We start from the raw sequence: 20,630 nt of genomic DNA on the forward strand, positions 1-20,630 counted from the left end.
TCTAGTTAGGAGATGGGATTGAGTACCTAAGACTCCCCCAAGACACCTAACTAGGCCATGAACACAAGAAGGAAAGCATTACAATTTTACAACTCAATTTGAATACAATCAAAGTGCACAAAATGTAAAAGGTCTTCTTGGCTTTGTCTTCTTGGCTTGGTCCTTACAAGTGTTTCACTCTTGCACTTCCTCTTGATCTCACCAAAGAGGATTCTCTTTCGGGACTAGGTACTCCACCTCCTAGGATGCTACCTTAGGAAAATTAGATCACCTCCAAAAAGAAGTATGCACCAAATATAGAAACCAAACCAAAAGAGGTCAAAAAATAAAGCAAGAAAAGCACAAAATTATAATTGTTAAACCAAAAGTGAATAATGCCATGACAAACTCAAAGGATTACCAAAGAAATGACAAACTAGAAATAAGGTAAAGAAACAAGATAAACACTCAAATGAATTACCTAATGAATGGCACTAGAATGGATGAAAAACAACCAAAATAAGCTAGAAAACTGCACTGAAATTTGATTTTTCACTCACTGCCAGTCCAAAAACGTGAATTCAGGCCTCTGCTTCAGATATTTTTCATTTTTTCATTTCTCAACATTTTTCAATGATTCTTTTTTTCACTTTTTCGTCTATGTCTTAGCTAAAAGGGGCAAAAATTAGATTTGGATTTGCATCGGCCAATTTTTTATGATAAATCAAATACAAACAGTGTGCAGTCAGACAGAAACTGGAACAGCAGTAGAATGCAACAAAATAATGTTCTCAAACTCAAAAACAGAAATGAAAAAGCACCAAAGCAAAATTAATTGAAAGGAAATTTAGTGTGGTTTATGGTGATTTTAAGCAAGCACAAGGAAAATTCCCACTGGACATTAAGATAACTAAGGTTATCTAGATGTGAAGGTTCATTTCCAAGGCTCAAAGAGAGAAGAGAGTGTCAATTTTTAAGGATTAAAAACTGCACTCAAATCTGAAAAAAAATTCAGCAACACATCACCAACAAATTCAAAGAAAATTAAAAGCTAAACAAGGAATTAATGACATATATGGACTAAACATGACTCTAGACAAAACATATGGTTCTTAAAATCAAAATAAACTCAAGAATCAAGAGAATGAACTGAACAAAAATAACAAATACTCAATTAAAATGAAAAGTAAATGGTAGAAACCAAATAGAATACCTAAAGCACACAAGGATGGTTCAAGATGAAGCAAATGAAGATGAACCAAAGTAAAAAGACATTAATACTCAAAATAAAATGAACATAAACAGTAAGACAAGTAGGAGAAGTGATGAACAACACGGAATTGAAAAAAAATGGAGAAGAAGCACTTAACTCACTAAAACCAAGGCTCATGATACCACATGATGGCTTCTTCTTGTCTCCATTGAAGCTTGCATGAAGAATGGAGGCTCCATGGATGGTGTTGAATGCGGAAGCATGAACGAAAGAAGCTTAAGGTGTTTGGTTTGGTGTAGGTGAAAGGATTCTTAAGAGAGGTGAGGCCAACTCCTAAGGAAGAAGACTAGAGTAAACTAGAGAAGAGTTTACTCTAAGGTGAGCTCAAAAGAGATTTGTGCACAAATTTGGGCAGCAATTCATTACTCAATTTCAAGCTGAAAAATACATCTCCTAAGCCTTCTATTTATAGGCTAAAATGAGAGCAAGGGGTCTACAAAAAGTGGAGGGAAAAAGGAGTCTAGAAAGTTGAATTTTGGAGCGAAAAAGGAGCATGTGGGAGGTGTGACTTGCTACTAAGCAAGTCACACTTGTCTTGCCATGGGAAGCTAACTCTCATCCTTGGAGAGCAAGTTTGAGAAGCTTCTAGGCTTTTCTAGAGTAGACACACTACTCTTGGCCCATTTGGCCCAATTCCCCTTTTTGGTCCAAAATTACTTCTAAAGCCTAATTTCCTCTAAGGCCCAATACATGGCCCAAAGAAAACCCTATTCTACTGGGCCCAAAAAACAAAGCCCAAAATAAAATCCTAATCTAGTATTTACAAGCAAAATGTCCTAGGCTAGGTCTTCACATCTTCCTTGGCTCATGTGAAGTTCATCTTGGGGCTTGCATGTGCATTTAAAGTCCATTCCTCTTGTATTCTCCTATCCATGGTTCTTGTTGTAGGTCCCTTGGCTCGAGCCATCTCATCACCAATGCTTTGTAAAATTGGCTGACCAAATTGTGTTTGTGCTTAACCAATTAATGGGCTTTAGTTTTGCTTTATCTTCAAGTTGAAATAAGGGTCCATATGCCAACTTAGGAACCAACCTTTGGAAGATCAAGGGGACCTTTGCTCAAACTTTGTGGATGACTTTTGGTAGCCCTAAATTCAGTTACAATCAACCATTAAGTAGCAGATCGTTATTAGCTTGAGTGGATCATTAATTAATAGCTTTAAGCGGGATGATATTGAAATTTCTGTGTCTTTTGTAATTTTGATGGTTAAAGCTCCGATATAAGTTGAACCATTTTCATCAATGAAGGCAAGCTGAGTTTTATTCAGAAAATAAATGAGTTTTATCTAATCTATCTTAGTGAGAGTGATTCTCCTAAGTTCTCGAGTGATTCAAGAATCCATGAGTTTAATCAAAGGTCCTTTATCCCTTTGTGTGTTTCAACTCTTAGGCTTATCTTCCATTCTTGGAAGTGTGATGTCTGTCAATTTCTGTTCCATCTTCTTTTATGTTTCCATTTTCTCATTTTAAATAATTCTTCAAATTTCTTGCTTGTTAGCATTCCCACAATGATAGATCAGTCAAACGAATCGAACCTTGTGGATTCATATCATTTGGTATTCAAAGCATGACTATCTAGATTTGGAATACGAAAGGAACTTTATTATACAAAGTGTTTAACCGAAGGCCATCCATGTTTAGTTGCATTCGGTTACGGAAGCGAAAACAATGTTGTGAGCCAAAGATTGGTGGAGAAACTCCAGTTACCAGCAACCTTTCATCTGGATCAAGCATGCATCAAATTCAGTACATGGCAATGTGCGAAAGAAGTATTATGTGATATTGCTCCCATGGACTCGTGTCATATTCTTTTGGGATGGGCATGGCTTCATTTTAAAACCCTCAATCTTGATGAACGTTCCCTTTATTTGAGGCATGAGGGACATCAAAAGAAGTAGAAATTTATGACACCAAGACAAGTCAGTAAGGATCAACGTAGGCTGAAGGAGAAAACAGAAAAAGAAAGAATAGAAAAAGAAGTAATATAAACTACAGAAGGAAGGGAAAATAAAGAAAAAGAAATGGAACTAGAGAAAGTATATTCGACAATGTTTTTTTCTTCTACAGTTTGTGATGTCATTTTACAGGAACAAAAGGATAAGCATGTGAATGAAACAAACTTGCATGTTTAAAAAGGAAGCTTGTTCATAGTGCTTTATTATGCATTTGGTACGTCGATAAGAAGAAAATTCGTCAAACACAATGCATGGAATTATTTATTGTTACATATCAAGGTGGGGTACTGTTGCCATGAAATGTTATCGACGGATTGCAACCATTGGAAAGTAACAAATATCAAGTTGAGTTTGATCCTAGAGGAAGAGAATTAGTTTCAACTTGTGAAAAAATAAATGTCCTTCACAAGATCATAATAAACTTACATTAAAACTAGTGTCTTAAGATTCGGGACAAATCTTCTCGAAGAAGGAGGGTATGATGTGAATTGCATATGGGTCAAATGGAGGATGACAAATGCGCCGTGTTGATGCAGTTTCTTTTATTTAAATAAGGGCCCAATGCTTTGTAAAATTGGCTGACCAAATTGCATTAATGCTTATCCAATTAATGGGCTTTAGTTTTGCTTTATATTCAAGTTGAAATAAGGTTCCACATGCCAACTTCAAAACCAACCTTTGGAAGATCAAGAGGACCTTTGCTCAAAGTTTGTGGATGACTTTTGGTAGCCTTAAATTCAGTTACAATCAACCATTAAGTAGCGGATTGTTATTAGCTTGAGTGGATCATTAATTAATAGTTTTAAGCGAGATGATATTGAAATTTATGTGTCTTTTGTAATTCTGATGGTTAAAGCTCCTATATAAGTTGAACCATTTTCATCAATGAAGGTAAGCTAAGTTTTATTCAGAAAATAAACGAGTTTTATCTCATCTGTCTTAGTGAGAGTGATTCTCCTAAGTTCTTGAGTGATTCAAGAATCCATGAGTTTTATCAAAGGTCCTTTATCCCTTTGTGTGTTTCAACTCTTAGGCTTATCTTCCATTCTTGGAAGTGTGATGTCTGTCAATTTCTGTTCCATCTTCTTTTATGTTTCCATTTTCTCGTTTTAAATAATTTCTCAAATTTCTTGCTTGTTAGCATTCCAACAATGATAGATCAGTCAAACGAATCGAACCCTGTGGATTCACATCATTTGGTATTCAGAGCCTGGCTATCTAGATTTGGAATAGGAAAGGAAGTTTATTATACAAAGTATTTAACCGAAGGCCATCCATGTTTAGTTGCATTCGATTACGGAAGCGAAAACAATGTTGTGAGCCAAAGATTGGTGGAGAAACTCCAGTTACCAACAACCTTCTCCAACGCAGCCTTTTCCTCCTCCAGCTTAACCACCTTCCCCTACAACTCCTCCATTTTTTCCCGACCACCCTCCTTCACTTCTCTCCTATAAAGGGACCCCACGCGCCGGCTCAAAACTAAACCTTGCTCCCAAACTCCACCATGGTCCTCACAAGGTGGTCCGCATCCATGCCGTCAATAGAATTCAAAATGGTATCTGGGAGGGTAATCGAAATGTCCTTCCTCACGGATATTTTCGGCAGCTCGATCTACCCAGATTCCGGCCCTTTCTCGCCACTGGCCGATCCTGCTCCACTAACCGACCCCGTTCCGAGCAGGGCCGCCCTTACCTTCTTCACGTCTTTTCCCTTCCCAGGTCGAGGTGGTAACTCAGCCTTCCTCTTCGTTCTGCCGTGCACATGCACCTCCACCACAAATTCTTGTAAGTTGGGAACATCAGTCTTCCCGGTTGCCTTGGCCTTGGCGGCCATCTCCTTCCTCAGCGTTTGGAAAAGCGCTAAGTTCTTCTTTCCAGACTACGCCATATGCCCTACAATAATACATTACAATTTGGATGAAGACAACTTAGAATTATTAACACAGTTTAAGTAACAAACAAATACCTTCGATATCTATTATCGGATGCACCGAATTATAAACTCTAACTAGACCCTTAGTGGGCAACTTATCAACAAACTTCAACAACATCCCCACCACCTCCTTATAACTAGCTGACAACTCCTCCATCCCCATGTCTTTATACCGGGAAGGATTGCTGGTCCAAATAAAGGGAAACTTGGTACTTCCATCTGCATTAAAAAAATGAGATTTGCCTCCTTCCTTGATGACAACCTTGAAATACCCATCTTTGAAATGCTTGAAAGATTGGGAAAAGTCATTCAGTCTACTGATACTGGGCCGACTTATCAAAGATAACCAAGTAGCCGGCCGCCGGGGTCTGGTATCGTAAAAATATAAAAAAGCATAAGGAGTGGGCTCCAAATACAAGGATTGGCACAGGATGCGAAAAGCATGCAAGTAGGCCCAGCTATTCGGATGTAGCTGTGTAGGTGCCACATTCAAAGCCCGCAATACGCCCATAGTGAAATCATCTAACAACAATCGCATATGAAGTTGAGAGAAATGGCACATATACATGTAGAAAAACTTATCGGTAGCCCCCTCCTGCCCATGGCATCCCCGATCGACGGCACTAACCCTCTCTAGGGAAACAATGTCCCCACTGACACCCTTGGAGATAACAAGTGAGCAGTTTAACCAAGAGTTCAGTAGACGGGACCACCGGAACAGGGATGATTAGCTGCGGACGTCGGCAGCCGCCCACCCATAGCCACCTTTCGTCGGCCAGTCACTTTCCGCCAACTCTTCGGGGGGATCTTCTCGAACCTCCCTTATAGTCTCCATTGGAATCCCACTTGTCACGGCCCCAGAACTCATATCCTCCTCGTCAAATCGTCCACCCTTACTTCTCTTAGACTCAGTACTCTCACTACTACTAGATGACGTAGATAACGATATGCTATCGCTACTAGACATACCTGTTTTCATTTTTACGGGAAGATGTCGGTTGAATTTGGGAACTAGTCAGACAGTATGATGCGCACACAAGACCTCTGAATGCAAAACTCTCGTAAATGAACCAAGTAACCCTTCCCCCGTTTTGAAACCTATATTTATAGTCCAGGATCCCAAATGACGAAAAATTTTCCCGCCAAAATAATACCCCAGACCAATCGACACCATCATTGCGAAAGATGCGACCTTTAAAAACGACGACGCCAAAACATATTGATTTGACCCCTGACACCCCCTCACCTACCTTCAAACGGTTACCACTTTTTTAGCCTTAACATTGTTCATCACACTTAAAGGTTGGGGTACTTGTGTCTCACACCTAGCTGGTTCCGCTAGCATACCAACACATATCACCCTTGACCGATAACTCCTATCGGACAAGGCTGGGGGATTTGTGTACCACACCTAACCAAACTCAATCAAATAAGTAAGAAATGCATCAAAGCAGTCAAGTATTCAACCTAGGCCGAGTTAGTCTAACTTATCTTCCATTCTTGGAAGTGTGATGTCTATCAATTTTCGTTCCATCTTCTTTTATGTTTCCATTTTCTCGTCTTAAATAATTTCTCAAATTTCTTACTTGTTAGCATTCCAACAATGATAGATCGGTCAAACGAATCGAACCCTGTGGATTCACATCATTTGGTATTCATAGCCTGGCTATCTAGATTTGGAATAGGAAAGGAAGTTTATTATACAAAGTGTTTAACCGAAGGCTTAGTTGCATTCGATTACGGAAGCATAAACAATTTTGTGCGCCAAAGATTGGTGGAGAAACTCCAGTTACCAGCAACCTTTCATTTGGATCAAGCATGGATCAAATTCAGTACATGACAATGTGTGAAAGAAGTATTATGTGATATTGCTCCTATGGACTCTTGTCATCTTCTTTTGGGATGGACATGGCTTCGTTTTAAAGCACTCCATCTTGATGAATGTTCCCTTTATTTAAGGCATGAGGGACATCAAAAGAAGTAAAAATTTAGGACACCAAGACAAGTCAGTAAGGATCAACGTAGGCTGAAGGAGAAAACAAAAAAAGAAAGAATAGCAAATCAAGTAATATAAACTACAGAAGGAAGGGAAAATAAAGAAAAAGAAATGGAACTAGAGAAAGTTTATTCGTCAATGTTTTTTCTTCTACAGTTTGTGATGTCATTTTACAGGAACAAAAGGATAAGCATGTGAATGAAACACACCAACTTCCATGTTTAAAAAGGAAGCTTGTTGATAATGCTTTATTATGCATTTGGTCCGTCGATAAGAAGCAAATTCGTCAAAAACAATGCATGGAATTATTTATTGTTAGATGTCAAGGTGGGGTACTGTTGCCAAGAAATGTTATCGGCGGATTGCAACCGTTGGAAAGTAACAATATCAAGTTGAATTTGATCCTGGAAGAAGAGAATTAGTTTCAACTTGTGAAAAAATAAAAGTCCTTCAGAAGATCATAATAAACTTACATTAAACCTGGTGTTTTAAGATTCGGGACAAATCTTCTCGAAGAAGGAGGGTATGATGTGAATTGCATATGGGTCAAATGGAGGATGACTAATACGCCGTGTTGATGCAGTTTCTTTTATTTAAATAGGGGCCCAATGCTTTGTAAAATTGGTTGACCAAATTGTATTTGTGCTTAACCAATTAATGGGCTTTAGTTTTGCTTTATCTTCAAGTTGAAATAAGGGTCCATATGCCAACTTAAGAACCAACCTTTGGAAGATCAAGACGACCTTTGCTGAAAGTTTGTGGATGACTTTTGGTAGCCTTAAATTCAGTTACAATCAACCATTAAGTAGCGTATCGTCATTAGCTTGAGTGGATCATTAATTAATAGCTTTAATCGGGTTGTAATTGAAATTTACCTGTCTTTTGTAATTTTGATGGTTAAAGCTCCTATATAACTTGAACCATTTTCATGAATGAAGGCAAGCTGAGGTTTATTCAGAAAATAAACGAGTTTTATCTCATCTATCTTAGTGAGAGTGATAGAGGTCGTACCCGACCAAATTAAAACATATTAAATGCAGTACATGAAAGTGAACCAAGTCGTCTCCCAACGACCAAGATTTTCATTCAAAGCGAATTTCCCAGATGAACACAACAATAAAACACAGGGGGGAATAAAAACATATTAAATGCAGTACATGAAAGTGAACCAAGTCATCTCCCAACGACCAATATTTTCATTCAAAGCGAATTTCCCAGATGAACACAACAATAAAACACAGGGGGGGGTTGGCAGACAGATTCAGAATGCTAATCAATAGATTAATTTAAATGCTACAGTGACTAAAACCGTATTGACATCCCTGATTCAAACGCAATTTCACTTATCATAGGCCACCAAATTAACACCAACCCTGCCTTGTCTCGATCCACTAGGTAATAATTCACTAAGCGAAAATTACAATCTAGCTTCATTGTGCAATTAAGCAATGCACACATCCTTAAATTCGTGACAACCAAGCTACATACATTAAGCATGAACGTATCTTAAACAAAACACATGCAAGTACTCTGTAAATTAAGCATTGGCAGATTCACCACATGCATTCCACGAATTCAGAACAAAAACATGGCAGATTTCACAAAACAAGCACAACCTCAAAGCTTCATTGCATTTTTCATCAAGGAGTCAATACACGAATTTAGCTAGACATGGAAATGAGTAATTAAACACTTCAAAACTGAAATCACAAAAATCAGAACCAAGAACCCTAACTTATCAAATCTGAAAACACAATTTAAGAGCAAAAATTGAGATTTCAAAGCTTAAATGGAATGCAAAACGGTGTTATCATATATAAATGCGAAAACCCCATGAATGGGTATTGTTCCAAGTCAATAAAACCCACAAAACGAACTGCCCAAGCAAGAAAACGAATTCAAAACGTAAAACCCTCAATGGGTGCTGTCAAATATGCATAAAAACGGTAAAAATGAGCCAAAAACGTGAAAAACCGCAAGATGGGCGTCCATGGAAGCTTGGAGAACGAAAATGGAGGTTTTGAAGAGAGCTTGAAGATGATGGAGCGGCTGCCTCTTCCTCATGCAGACCTAATTCGTGGTCATATCACCCATGCCACTCAGAATTACAAAATTGCCATTATGAGCCGTAGAATTACAAAAATGCCACTCTGGGCCTCAAATGTTGACCCATTGACTTTGCTGACGTGGAAATGACATGGAAATGATGTGGCAATGATGTGGAAAGTTTCTTCAACTAAATATTAATGTCCAAGCTCCAAAATTGCTTCACCCAAATACCTTAAAATAATTAAAAACAAAAATTAGGCCAAATAATGTGAAATTAGTCCAAATTCGGAACACTGGCCCAATAAAGCCCAACAGATGAAAAACACTCTAATGATGAACAATTAAGCACTAATCAACTGTCTAATCGGTACACAAAGGCTAGTGAAATGGAAGAAAATAATGACTCATCAGAGAGTGATTCTCCTAAGTTCTTGAGTGATTCAAGAATCCATGAGTTTAATCAAAAGTCCTTTATCCCTTTGTGTGTTTCAACTCTTAGGCGTATCTTCCATTCTTGGAAGTGTGATGTCTATCAATTTCAGTTCCATCTTCTTTTATGTTTCCATTTTCCCGTCTTAAATAATTTCTCAAATTTCTTACTTGTTAGCATTCCAACAATGATTTATCAGTCAAACGAATCGAACCCTGTGGATTAACATCATTTGGTATTCAGAGCCTGGCTATCTAGATTTGGAATAGGAAAGGTAGTTTATTATACAAAGTGTTTAACCGAAGGCCATCCATGTTTAGTTGCATTCGATTACGGAAGCGAAAACAATGTTGTGAGCCAAAGATTAGTGGAGAAACTCCAGTTACCAGCAACCTTTCATCTGGATCAAGCATGGATCAAATTCAGTAGATGGCAATGTGTGAAAGAAGTATTATGTGATATTGCTCCCATAGACTCTTGTCATCTTCTTTTGGGATGGGCATGGCTTCGTTTAAAAACACTTCATCTTGATGAATATTCCCTTTATTTGAGGTATGAGGGACATCAAAAGAAGTAGAAATTTATGACACCAAAACAAGTCAGTAAGGATCAACGTAGGCTGAAGGAGAAAACAAAAAAAGAAAGAATAGAAAAAGAAGTAATATAAACTGCAGAAGGAAGGGAAAATAAAGAAAAAGAAATGGAACTAGAGAAAGTTTATTCGTCAATGTTTTTTCTTCTACAGTTTGTGATGTCATTTTACAGGAACAAAAGGATAGGCATGTGAATGAAACACACCAACTTCCATGTTTAAAAAGGAAGCTTGTTCATAGTGCTTTATTATGCATTTGGTCCGTCAATAAGAAGCAAATTCGTCAAACACAATGCTTGGAATTATTTATTCTTACATAACAAGGTGGGGTACTGTTGCCAAGAAATGTTATCGACGGATTGGAACCATTGGAAAGTAACAAATTTCAAGTTGAATTTGATCCTAGAAGAAGAGAATTAGTTTCAACTTGTGAAAAAATAAAAGTCCTTTACAAGATCATGATAAACTTACAATAAAACTAGAGTCTTAAGATTCGGGACAAATCTTCTCGAAGAAGGAGGGTATGATGTGAATTTCATATGGGTCAAATGGAGGATGACTAATACGTCGTGTTGATGCAATTTCTTTTATTTAAATAAGGGCCCAATGCTTTGTAAAATTGGCTGACCAAATTCTGTTTGTGCTTAACCAATTAATGGGCTTTAGTTTTGCTTTATCTTCAAGTTGAAGTAAGGGTCTATATGCCAACTTAAGAACCAACCTTTGGAAGATCAAGAGGACCTTTGCTCAAAGTTTGTGGATGACTTTTGGTAGCCTTAAATTCAGTTACAATCAACCATTAAGTAGCGCATCGTCATTAGCTTGAGTGGATCATTACTTAATAGCTTTAATCGGGTTGTAATTGAAATTTATGTGTCTTTTGTAATTCTGATGGTTAAAGCTCCTATATAACTTGAACCATTTTCATGAATGAAGGCAAGTTGAGGTTTATTCAGAAAATAAACGAGTTTTATCACATCTATCTTAGTGAGAGTGATTCTCCTAAGTTCTTGAGTGATTCAGGAATCCATGAGTTTAATCAAAAGTCCTTTATCCCTTTGTGTGTTTCAACTCTTAGGCGTATCTTCCATTCTTGGAAGTGTGATGTCTATCAATTTCAGTTCCATCTTCTTTTATGTTTCCATTTTCCCGTCTTAAATAATTTCTCAAATTTCTTGCTTGTTAGCATTCCAACAATGATTTATCAGTCAAACGAATTGAACCCTGTGAATTAACATCATTTGGTATTCAGAGCCTGACTATCTAGATTTGGAATAGGAAAGGTAGTTTATTATACAAAGTGTTTAACCGAAGGCCATCCATGTTTAGTTGCATTCGATTACGGAAGCGAAAACAATGTTGTGAGCCAAAGATTGGTGGAGAAACTTTTGTTTCCAGCAACCTTTCATCTGGATCAAGCATGGATCAAATTCAGTACATGGCAATGTGTGAAAGAATTATTATGTGATATTGCTCCCATAGACTCTTGTCATCTTCTTTTGGGATGGGCATGGCTTCGTTTAAAAGCACTTCATCTTGATGAATATTCCCTTTATTTGAGGTATGAGGGACATCAAAAGAAGTAGAAATTTATGACACCAAAACAAGTCAGTAAGGATCAACGTAGGCTGAAGGAGAAAACAAAAAAAGAAAGAATAGAAAAAGAAGTAATATAAACTGCAGAAGGAAGGGAAAATAAAGAAAAAGAAATGGAACTAGAGAAGGTTTATTCGTCAATGTTTTTTCTGCTACAGTTTGTGATGTCATTTTACAGGAACAAAAGGATAAGCATGTGAATGAACCACACCAACTTCCATGTTTAAAAAGGAAGCTTGTTCATAGTGCTTTATTATGCATTTGGTCCGTCAATAAGAAGCAAATTCGTCAAACACAATGCTTGGAATTATTTATTCTTACATAACAAGGTGGGGTACTGTTGCTAAGAAATGTTATCGACAGATTGGAACCAATTGAAAGTAACAAATATCAAGTTGAATTTGATCCTAGAAGAAGAGAATTAGTTTCAACTTGTGAAAAAATAAAAGTCCTTTACAAGATCATGATAAACTTACAATAAAACTAGAGTCTTAAGATTCGGGACAAATCTTCTCGAAGCAGGAGGGTATGATGTGAATTTCATATGGGTCAAATGGAGGATGACTAATACGCCGTGTTGATGCAATTTCTTTTATTTAAATAAGGGCCCAATGCTTTGTAAAATTGGCTGACCAAATTCTGTTTGTGCTTAACCAATTAATGGGCTTTAGTTTTGCTTTATCTTCAAGTTGAAGTAAGGGTCCATATGCCAACTTAAGAACCAACCTTTGGAAGATCAAGAGGACCTTTGCTATAAGTTTGTGGATGACTTTTGGTAGCCTTAAATTCAGTTACAATCAACCATTAAGTAGCGCATCGTCATTAGCTTGAGTGGATCATTACTTAATAGCTTTAATCGGGTTGTAATTGAAATTTATGTGTCTTTTGTAATTCTGATGGTTAAAGCTCCTATATAACTTGAACCATTTTCATGAATGAAGGCAAGTTGAGGTTTATTCAGAAAATAAACGAGTTTTATCACATCTATCTTAGTGAGAGTGATTCTCCTAAGTTCTTGAGTGATTCAGGAATCCATGAGTTTAATCAAAAGTCCTTTATCCCATTGTGTGTTTCAACTCTTAGGCGTATCTTCCATTCTTGGAAGTGTGATGTCTATCAATTTCAGTTCCATCTTCTTTTATGTTTCCATTTTCCCGTCTTAAATAATTTCTCAAATTTCTTGCTTGTTAGCATTCCAACAATGATTTATCAGTCAAACGAATCGAACCCTGTGAATTAACATCATTTGGTATTCAGAGCCTGGCTATCTAGATTTGGAATAGGAAAGGTAGTTTATTATACAAAGTGTTTAACCGAAGGCCATCCATGTTTAGTTGCATTCGATTGCGAAAGCGAAAACAATGTTGTGAGCCAAAGATTAGTGGAGAAACTCCAGTTACCAGCAACCTTTCATCTGGATCAAGCATGGATCAAATTCAGTACATGGCAATGTGTGAAAGAAGTACTATGTGATATTGCTCCCATAGACTCTTGTCATCTTCTTTTGGGATGGGCATGGCTTCATTTAAAAACACTTCATCTTGATGAATATTCCCTTTATTTGAGGTATGAGGGACATCAAAAGAAGTAGAAATTTATGACACCAAAACAAGTCAGTAAGGATCAACGTAGGCTAAAGGAGAAAACAAAAAAAGAAAGAATAGAAAAAGAAGTAATATAAACTGCAGAAGGAAGGGAAAATAAAGAAAAAGAAATGGAACTAGAGAAGGTTTATTCGTCAATGTTTTTTCTTCTACAGTTTGTGATGTCATTTTACAGGAACAAAAGGATAAACATGTGAATAAAACACACCAACTTCCATGTTTAAAAAGGAAGCTTGTTCATAGTGCTTTATTATGCATTTGGTTCGTCGATAAGAAGCTAATTCGTCAAACACAATGCTTGGAATTATTTATTGTTACATAACAAGGTGGGGTAGTGTTGCCAAGAAATGTTATCGACGGATTGGAACCATTGGAAAGTAACAAATATCAAGTTGAATTTGATCCTAGAAGAAGAGAATTAGTTTCAACTTGTGAAAAAATAAAAGTCCTTTACAAGATCATGATAAACTTACAATAAAACTAGAGTCTTAAGATTCGGGACAAATCTTCTCGAAGCAGGAGGGTATGATGTGAATTTCATATGGGTCAAATGGAGGATGACTAATACGCCGTGTTGATGCAATTTCTTTTATTTAAATAAGGGCCCAATGCTTTGTAAAATTGGCTGACCAAATTCTGTTTGTGCTTAACCAATTAATGGGCTTTAGTTTTGCTTTATCTTCAAGTTGAAGTAAGGGTCCATATGCCAACTTAAGAACCAACCTTTGGAAGATCAAGAGGACCTTTGCTCAAAGTTTGTGGATGACTTTTGGTAGCCTTAAATTCAGTTACAATCAACCATTAAGTAGCGCATCGTCATTAGCTTGAGTGGATCATTACTTAATAGCTTTAATCGGGTTGTAATTGAAATTTATGTGTCTTTTGTAATTCTGATGGTTAAAGCTCCTATATAACTTGAACCATTTTCATGAATGAAGGCAAGTTGAGGTTTATTCAGAAAATAAACGAGTTTTATCACATCTATCTTAGTGAGAGTGATTCTCCTAAGTTCTTGAGTGATTCAGGAATCCATGAGTTTAATCAAATGTCCTTTATCCCTTTGTGTGTTTCAACTCTTAGGCGTATATTCCATTCTTGGAAGTGTGATGTCTATCAATTTCAGTTCCATCTTCTTTTATGTTTCCATTTTCCCGTCCTAAATAATTTCTCAAATTTCTTGCTTGTTAGCATTCCAACAATGATTTATCAGTCAAACGAATCGAACCCTGTGAATTAACATCATTTGGTATTCAGAGCCTGGCTATCTAGATTTGGAATAGGAAAGGTAGTTTATTATACAAAGTGTTTAACCGAAGGCCATCCATGTTTAGTTGCATTCGATTGCGGAAGCGAAAACAATGTTGTGAGCCAAAGATTAGTGGAGAAACTCCAGTTACCAGCAACCTTTCATCTGGATCAAGCATGGATCAAATTCAGTACATGGCAATGTGTGAAAGAAGTATTATGTGATATTTCTCCCATGGACTTTTGTCATCTTCTTTTGGGATGGGCATGGCTTTGTTTTAAAACACTCCATCTTGATGAATGTTCCCTTTATTTGAGGCATGAGGGACATCAAAAGAAATAGATATTTATGACACCAAAACAAGTCAGTAAGGATCAACGTAGGCTGAAGGAGAAAACAAAAAAAGAAAGAATAGAAAAAGAAATAATATAAACTGCAGAAGGAAGGGAAAATAAAGAAAAAGAAATGGAACTAGAGAAAGTTTATTCGTCAATGTTTTTTTTTCTACAGTTTGTGATGTCATTTTACAGGAACAAAAGGATAAACATGTGAATAAAACACACCAACTTCCATGTTTAAAAAGGAAGCTTGTTCATAGTGCTTTATTATGCATTTGGTTTGTCGATAAGAAGCTAATTCGTCAAACACAATGCTTGGAATTATTTATTGTTACATAACAAGGTGGGGTAGTGTTGCCAAGAAATGTTATCGACGGATTGGAATCATTGGAAAGTAACAAATATCAAGTTGAATTTGATCCTAGAAGAAGAGATTTAGTTTCAACTTGTGAAAAAATAAAAGTCCTTTACAAGATCATGATAAACTTACATTAAAATTAAAGTCTTAAGATTCGGGACAAATCTTCTCGAAGAAGGAGGGTATGATTTGAATTGCATATGGGTCAAATGGAGGATGAGTAATGCGCCGTGTTGATGCAATTTCTTTTATTTAAATAAGGGCCCAATGCTTTGTAAAATTGGCTGACCAAATTGTATTTGTGCTTAACCAATTAATGGGCTTTAGTTTTGCTTTATCTTCAAGTTGAAGTAAGGGTCCATATGCCAACTTAAGAACCAACCTTTGGAAGATCAAGAGGACCTTTGCTCAAAGTTTGTGGATGACTTTTGGTAGCCTTAAAATTAGTTACAATCAACCATTATGATGAAGGATTATCTTGTTCCTTTTTAAGATGATTGAATATGGTGTGAGTTGATTAAGAAAGCTAAGTGAAATCCTCACTGGACATTAAGATAGCAAGCTATCTAGATGTGAAGGTTCCTTTCACAAAGCTCAAGAGAAGAAGATGATGGATTGATTCAAAACAAAAAGGAAATGGAAGGCACATAAACCATAGAAAACCAAGAACAATTAAAGGAAGAAGAAAGAATAAAATGGAAAGGAAAGAAATGGTAAAAATGTGAGAAGCACGCCACTACAAGGCTAGGCTAGAAGCCATGGCAACCTTGAAGATGAGTGGATGTGATGAAGGATTATCTGGTTTTCTTTTAGAGTTATGAATATGGTGAAGTTGTTTAAGAAAGCTTTTTGAAAATTCCCACTGGACATTAAGATATCAAGCTATCTAGATGTGAAGGTTCATTTCTCAAGCTCATGAAAGGAAGAAGAGAGTTGGATTCAAGCTTAAACTCACACGGCATTAACAACACTTAAAGAACCAAAATGAAAGAAGCACGCCACTCATAGGGGAGGATCTAAGCCAACCAAGCCCTAGAGATGAGTGATGGTGCCGCCACTTGCAAGCAAGATAAGACAAAGGTGAATTCACTTCTAGGAAGGAGAGCTCATGAAAATTTAATGGTTGAAACACAATAGTTTAGAAACAAAATGATCAACCCTTTTACAAGACAAGGAGCACCCTTTAAATAAGAGTTCATAGGGGTCTGATGAGTTCAAATTTTTGCCCTCATTTAATATTTAAATTTGGGGATTTAATTGAATTTTCTGTGCTTAAAGATTGATTTAATTAGGATTTTTGATTATTGGATTTATTGAGTAAGTTTGGTAAAAGTGGCGTAAAAATTGATTTTAGTTGCATAAAATATTATTGGATATTCTAACGTTTGTTAATGCAGCTGGAATTTATTTTTGGTCAATTATTTTAAAATATTCAAAGTTACAAAATAAGTCCAAGAACAAGAAATTCTGAAAAAGAATAAATCAGGAGCTAAATGCACCCCCAGTTTTTATTTGCACACTCCTTGCTCAAGTGGACCACCAAAAACCTGTTCTGCACCCCCAGTTTTCACTAAGTTGCACCCCTCCTACCACTTAAACTCCATTCAACCAGATCATGCCATGTGGCAATCCCCACCTTTTAAAATTAGCCAACAATAAGCCGCCACGTGTCATAATCCTCCACTCACCAAATTGACCACTCAGATTCTGCCACGTCATCATCTTCATCTCCCAAAACCCTAACCCTAATTTTCTTCTCTCCTTCCACCACCATGGCAGCCGCCGCCGCCGCCATCTCCACCGCACATTCATCTCCTTCCCGCCGGCCACCATTTCCGCAGTCACCGCAGCCATCGAAACTGCCACCGCAAGACCACCACGCCTCCGCGAGCAGCGATGGAAACCAGCGCGCCTTCGCAACACCACCGGAGCAAAACCAGCGGCAGCAACAACCATGGAGCTTCCTCGCGCACACCACGCAGCTGCAGCAGCGCCGCCGTTTTCCACCACCATCGCCGGCCACTACCAACCTGCGCAGCAACGCGCAACCACCATGGCCACCACTGAAACTCGCCAGAAACGCATCTCGCGTTCCATAACCATCGCACAACACCATCTTCTCGCGAGCACTGCACCTGCAACCACCGCGCCCACCGGAGAAGCCACCACGCCGTCGCAGCAGCTTCCACACGAACCTTGCACTTCTTTGCAGCCAAAGGAGCAAGCGGAAACCCTAATTTGGGAGAGAGAAGGAGCTGCCACGTGTCATCCTCTCAATGGACACTGAAATGGTCAAAACTGGTCAACTCTGGTCAAACTGGTCAAACTCTGGTCAATTTTGCAAATATGGCTAAATGAGAGGGGCAGAATTGGAAATTGGACAGGAATTAAGTTGCTAATTAATTAAATAAAAATAAAAGATTTTAGCAACTGACAGATAAAGCCCAAAGTCCAGTGGAAGCCTATATAAAGAGACTTAAGGGAGCAGAAGAGGGACTGACATTTTACAGCTAACAGCTTAGACACTTAGAACTTTCTGGTTTTGGCAGATACCGTCTCCACCACATCTCTCATTCTTTCTTTTATTTTCTTTCCTTCATATCATCATGTATTTCATCAAAGCCATGATGGCTAAGCTTTTAGGGTTGATTCCACTGTAATTTCTTAAATGGATTCTGAGGTTAGATGAATATATATGTTTTGTTATTTTGATTATTGTTGTGGTTTTTGTTTATCTATGTCCTTTGCTTCTTAATTGAATAGAAAATAATGATTTTAAATCTACATACATGCTAATCATATGAGTTAAAAGGTTTTTAAATTAAACTGAGACTTTACTTTGATTTTGTTTAGAAACTTTCATTTGATTAAATAAGTTTTTGCCAATAATTGAGACTTTAATTTGATTAGAGGTAATTACTTTAACTAAAATTAGTCAAGACTTTACTTTGATTAATTAAGTTTTCTATTTGGTAAAGAAACAAAGGAATAGACATGATTAGGCATAGTAAAATTAATTGAGATTGTACTTTGATTGAATTTACTATGGATAATCTAAAAGTTCTCACTTTTAATTGAGACTGTACTTTGGTTAAAAGTGAGAACGCCAACAAATTAATTTAGTCTTTACATTGATTGATTTGTAAATCAACAACAATAATTAATTTAACAATAATCTCTAGATAACCAATGAAGAATCTTATTTAGAAAAAGCAGTGGAATTGACCTATTTACTATTATTGTGTTTACAATCTTCCGTGTCATTTTCTTTGCATATCAAAACCCCCTATTTTTATAATTGCTAGTTTTAATTGCATTTTTGAGAATCAAATATTTGAGATCAATTCCGTATTCGTTGTGAGACGACTCAGGGTTATCTTAACCCTAACTATTTTCTTCACTACAAACTGGCAATACTGAAGTTGCTAAAGTAGTGGTAATTTGATCGCCTAACGACAGCGATATCAAATTTGGCGCCGTTGCCGGGGAATACGGTTAGTATTTCTTTTATTTTGATTCTGTTTTTATTTATTTATTTTATTTTATTTTTATTTTATTTTATTTTATTTTATTTTATTTTATTTTATTTTATTTTTTATTTTTTTTACGCATATACGTTTGATATAGTTTGTTATTTTGTAGTATCTAGTTTTCAGTTAATATACTCCAAGCAAAGTTCTATTTTTGTTTTGATTAAGAATTTCTTTTAAGAAATTTTTGAGACTAGTTTGGAAAACTCTGTCTAGGAAAGACTTGGTATTTAAGTTGTCCACTGTGACGCACCTCTCTTTCCTGGGAGTAGACCCAACGACATCTTAACTTATTTCTTTCTTGAAATCTTTCTCCAAAACAAGAATAGGAAGAAAAAAAAAACACACAGGGAAACACTTTTCAGGTGGACTGCATAGTGCATGACTCGGGCCAATCCGGGTCAATTTTATCAACTTGATTCAGAACTTGAAAGGAACTTGCGTAAATCACGTAGGAGACTTGAACTCAGGTGTTCTACTGAAGGAGCACCATCATCATCTGAACCTACCACTGAAAGTGTACCACTAGAATCACCTCCGGTGATTAGCATATCTTCTGATCCATCACTTGAACGAGAAATTCAAGAAGATAGAATGGAAGAAAGAACAATAAGAGAGTTGGCTTCGCCGGATGCAGCAATTACACAAAACATGTGCATCCAATATCCAGATGGAGAATGTGAGCTTAAGTCTGGGTTAATCCATCTTTTACCCAAATTCCATGGATTAGCAAGAGAAGACCCATACCATCACTTGAAGGAATTTCATGTTGTTTGTTCATCCATGAGACCTACAACAGTGACAGAGGAACATATCAAGCTTAAGGCTTTTCCATTCTCATTGCAAGATGCCGCTAAGAATTGGTTATACTGCCTTCCGCCAGGATCCATCAATACCTGGGAGACTCTGAAAAGATTATTTTTGGAAAAGTTTTTTCCAGCATCTAGAGTTGCTGCTATTCGCAAAGATATTTATGGGATAAGGCAACAAGAAAGAGAAAGTCTTCACGAGTATTGGGAGAGATTCAAAAAGTTGTGTGCTTCCTGTCCTCATCACCAAATAAACGAGCATCTCCTCATTCAATACTTTTATGAGGGATTGAGTATCATGGATAGACAAATGATAGATGCTGCAAGTGGAGGGTCATTGGTGGACAAAACGCCAACAAATGCAAGACAATTGATTGAAACTATGGCGTCGAACCATCAACAATTTTCCACAAGGAGTAATTCTATAACTCTATTGAAGGGAACCCATGGAGTAGAAGCTTCATATGTTACAGATCACAAGAAATTAGAAGGGAAGTTGGATGACTTAGCAGCCATGGTAAGGACCTTGACAGACTTACAGAAAAAGCCTATCCCTTCTACTTTATGTGGAATTTGTGCTTCTACTAATCATCCTACAGAGGCTTGTTCTATGTTAAAAAAGAGACAGGGACGTTAGACAATGAACAACCTCAGGCATATGCTGCAAACATCTATGGCAATAATAGACCACCTCGGCAGCAATACAACCATGATTTGTCCTCCAACAAGTACAACCCAGATTGGAAGGAATATCCCAGCCAGAAATGGGGAAATCAACAGCCTCAACACCAACAAGTCTATGTTCCACCTCAACAGAGGCAACAACCACAACCAGCTGCAACCTCTGGTGATTCAAACATGGAGGCATTGATGAAAATGATGGCTGACATGATGAAGGGACAAATCAATGAGTTGAAACAGACAATGGAAGCAACCAATCAGAA

This window comes from Vigna unguiculata, chromosome 3 (genome assembly GCF_037176805.1).
Source record: "Vigna unguiculata cultivar grain cowpea cultivar isolate G323 ecotype 2 chromosome 3, ASM3717680v1, whole genome shotgun sequence".
NCBI lineage: Eukaryota > Viridiplantae > Streptophyta > Magnoliopsida > Fabales > Fabaceae > Vigna > Vigna unguiculata.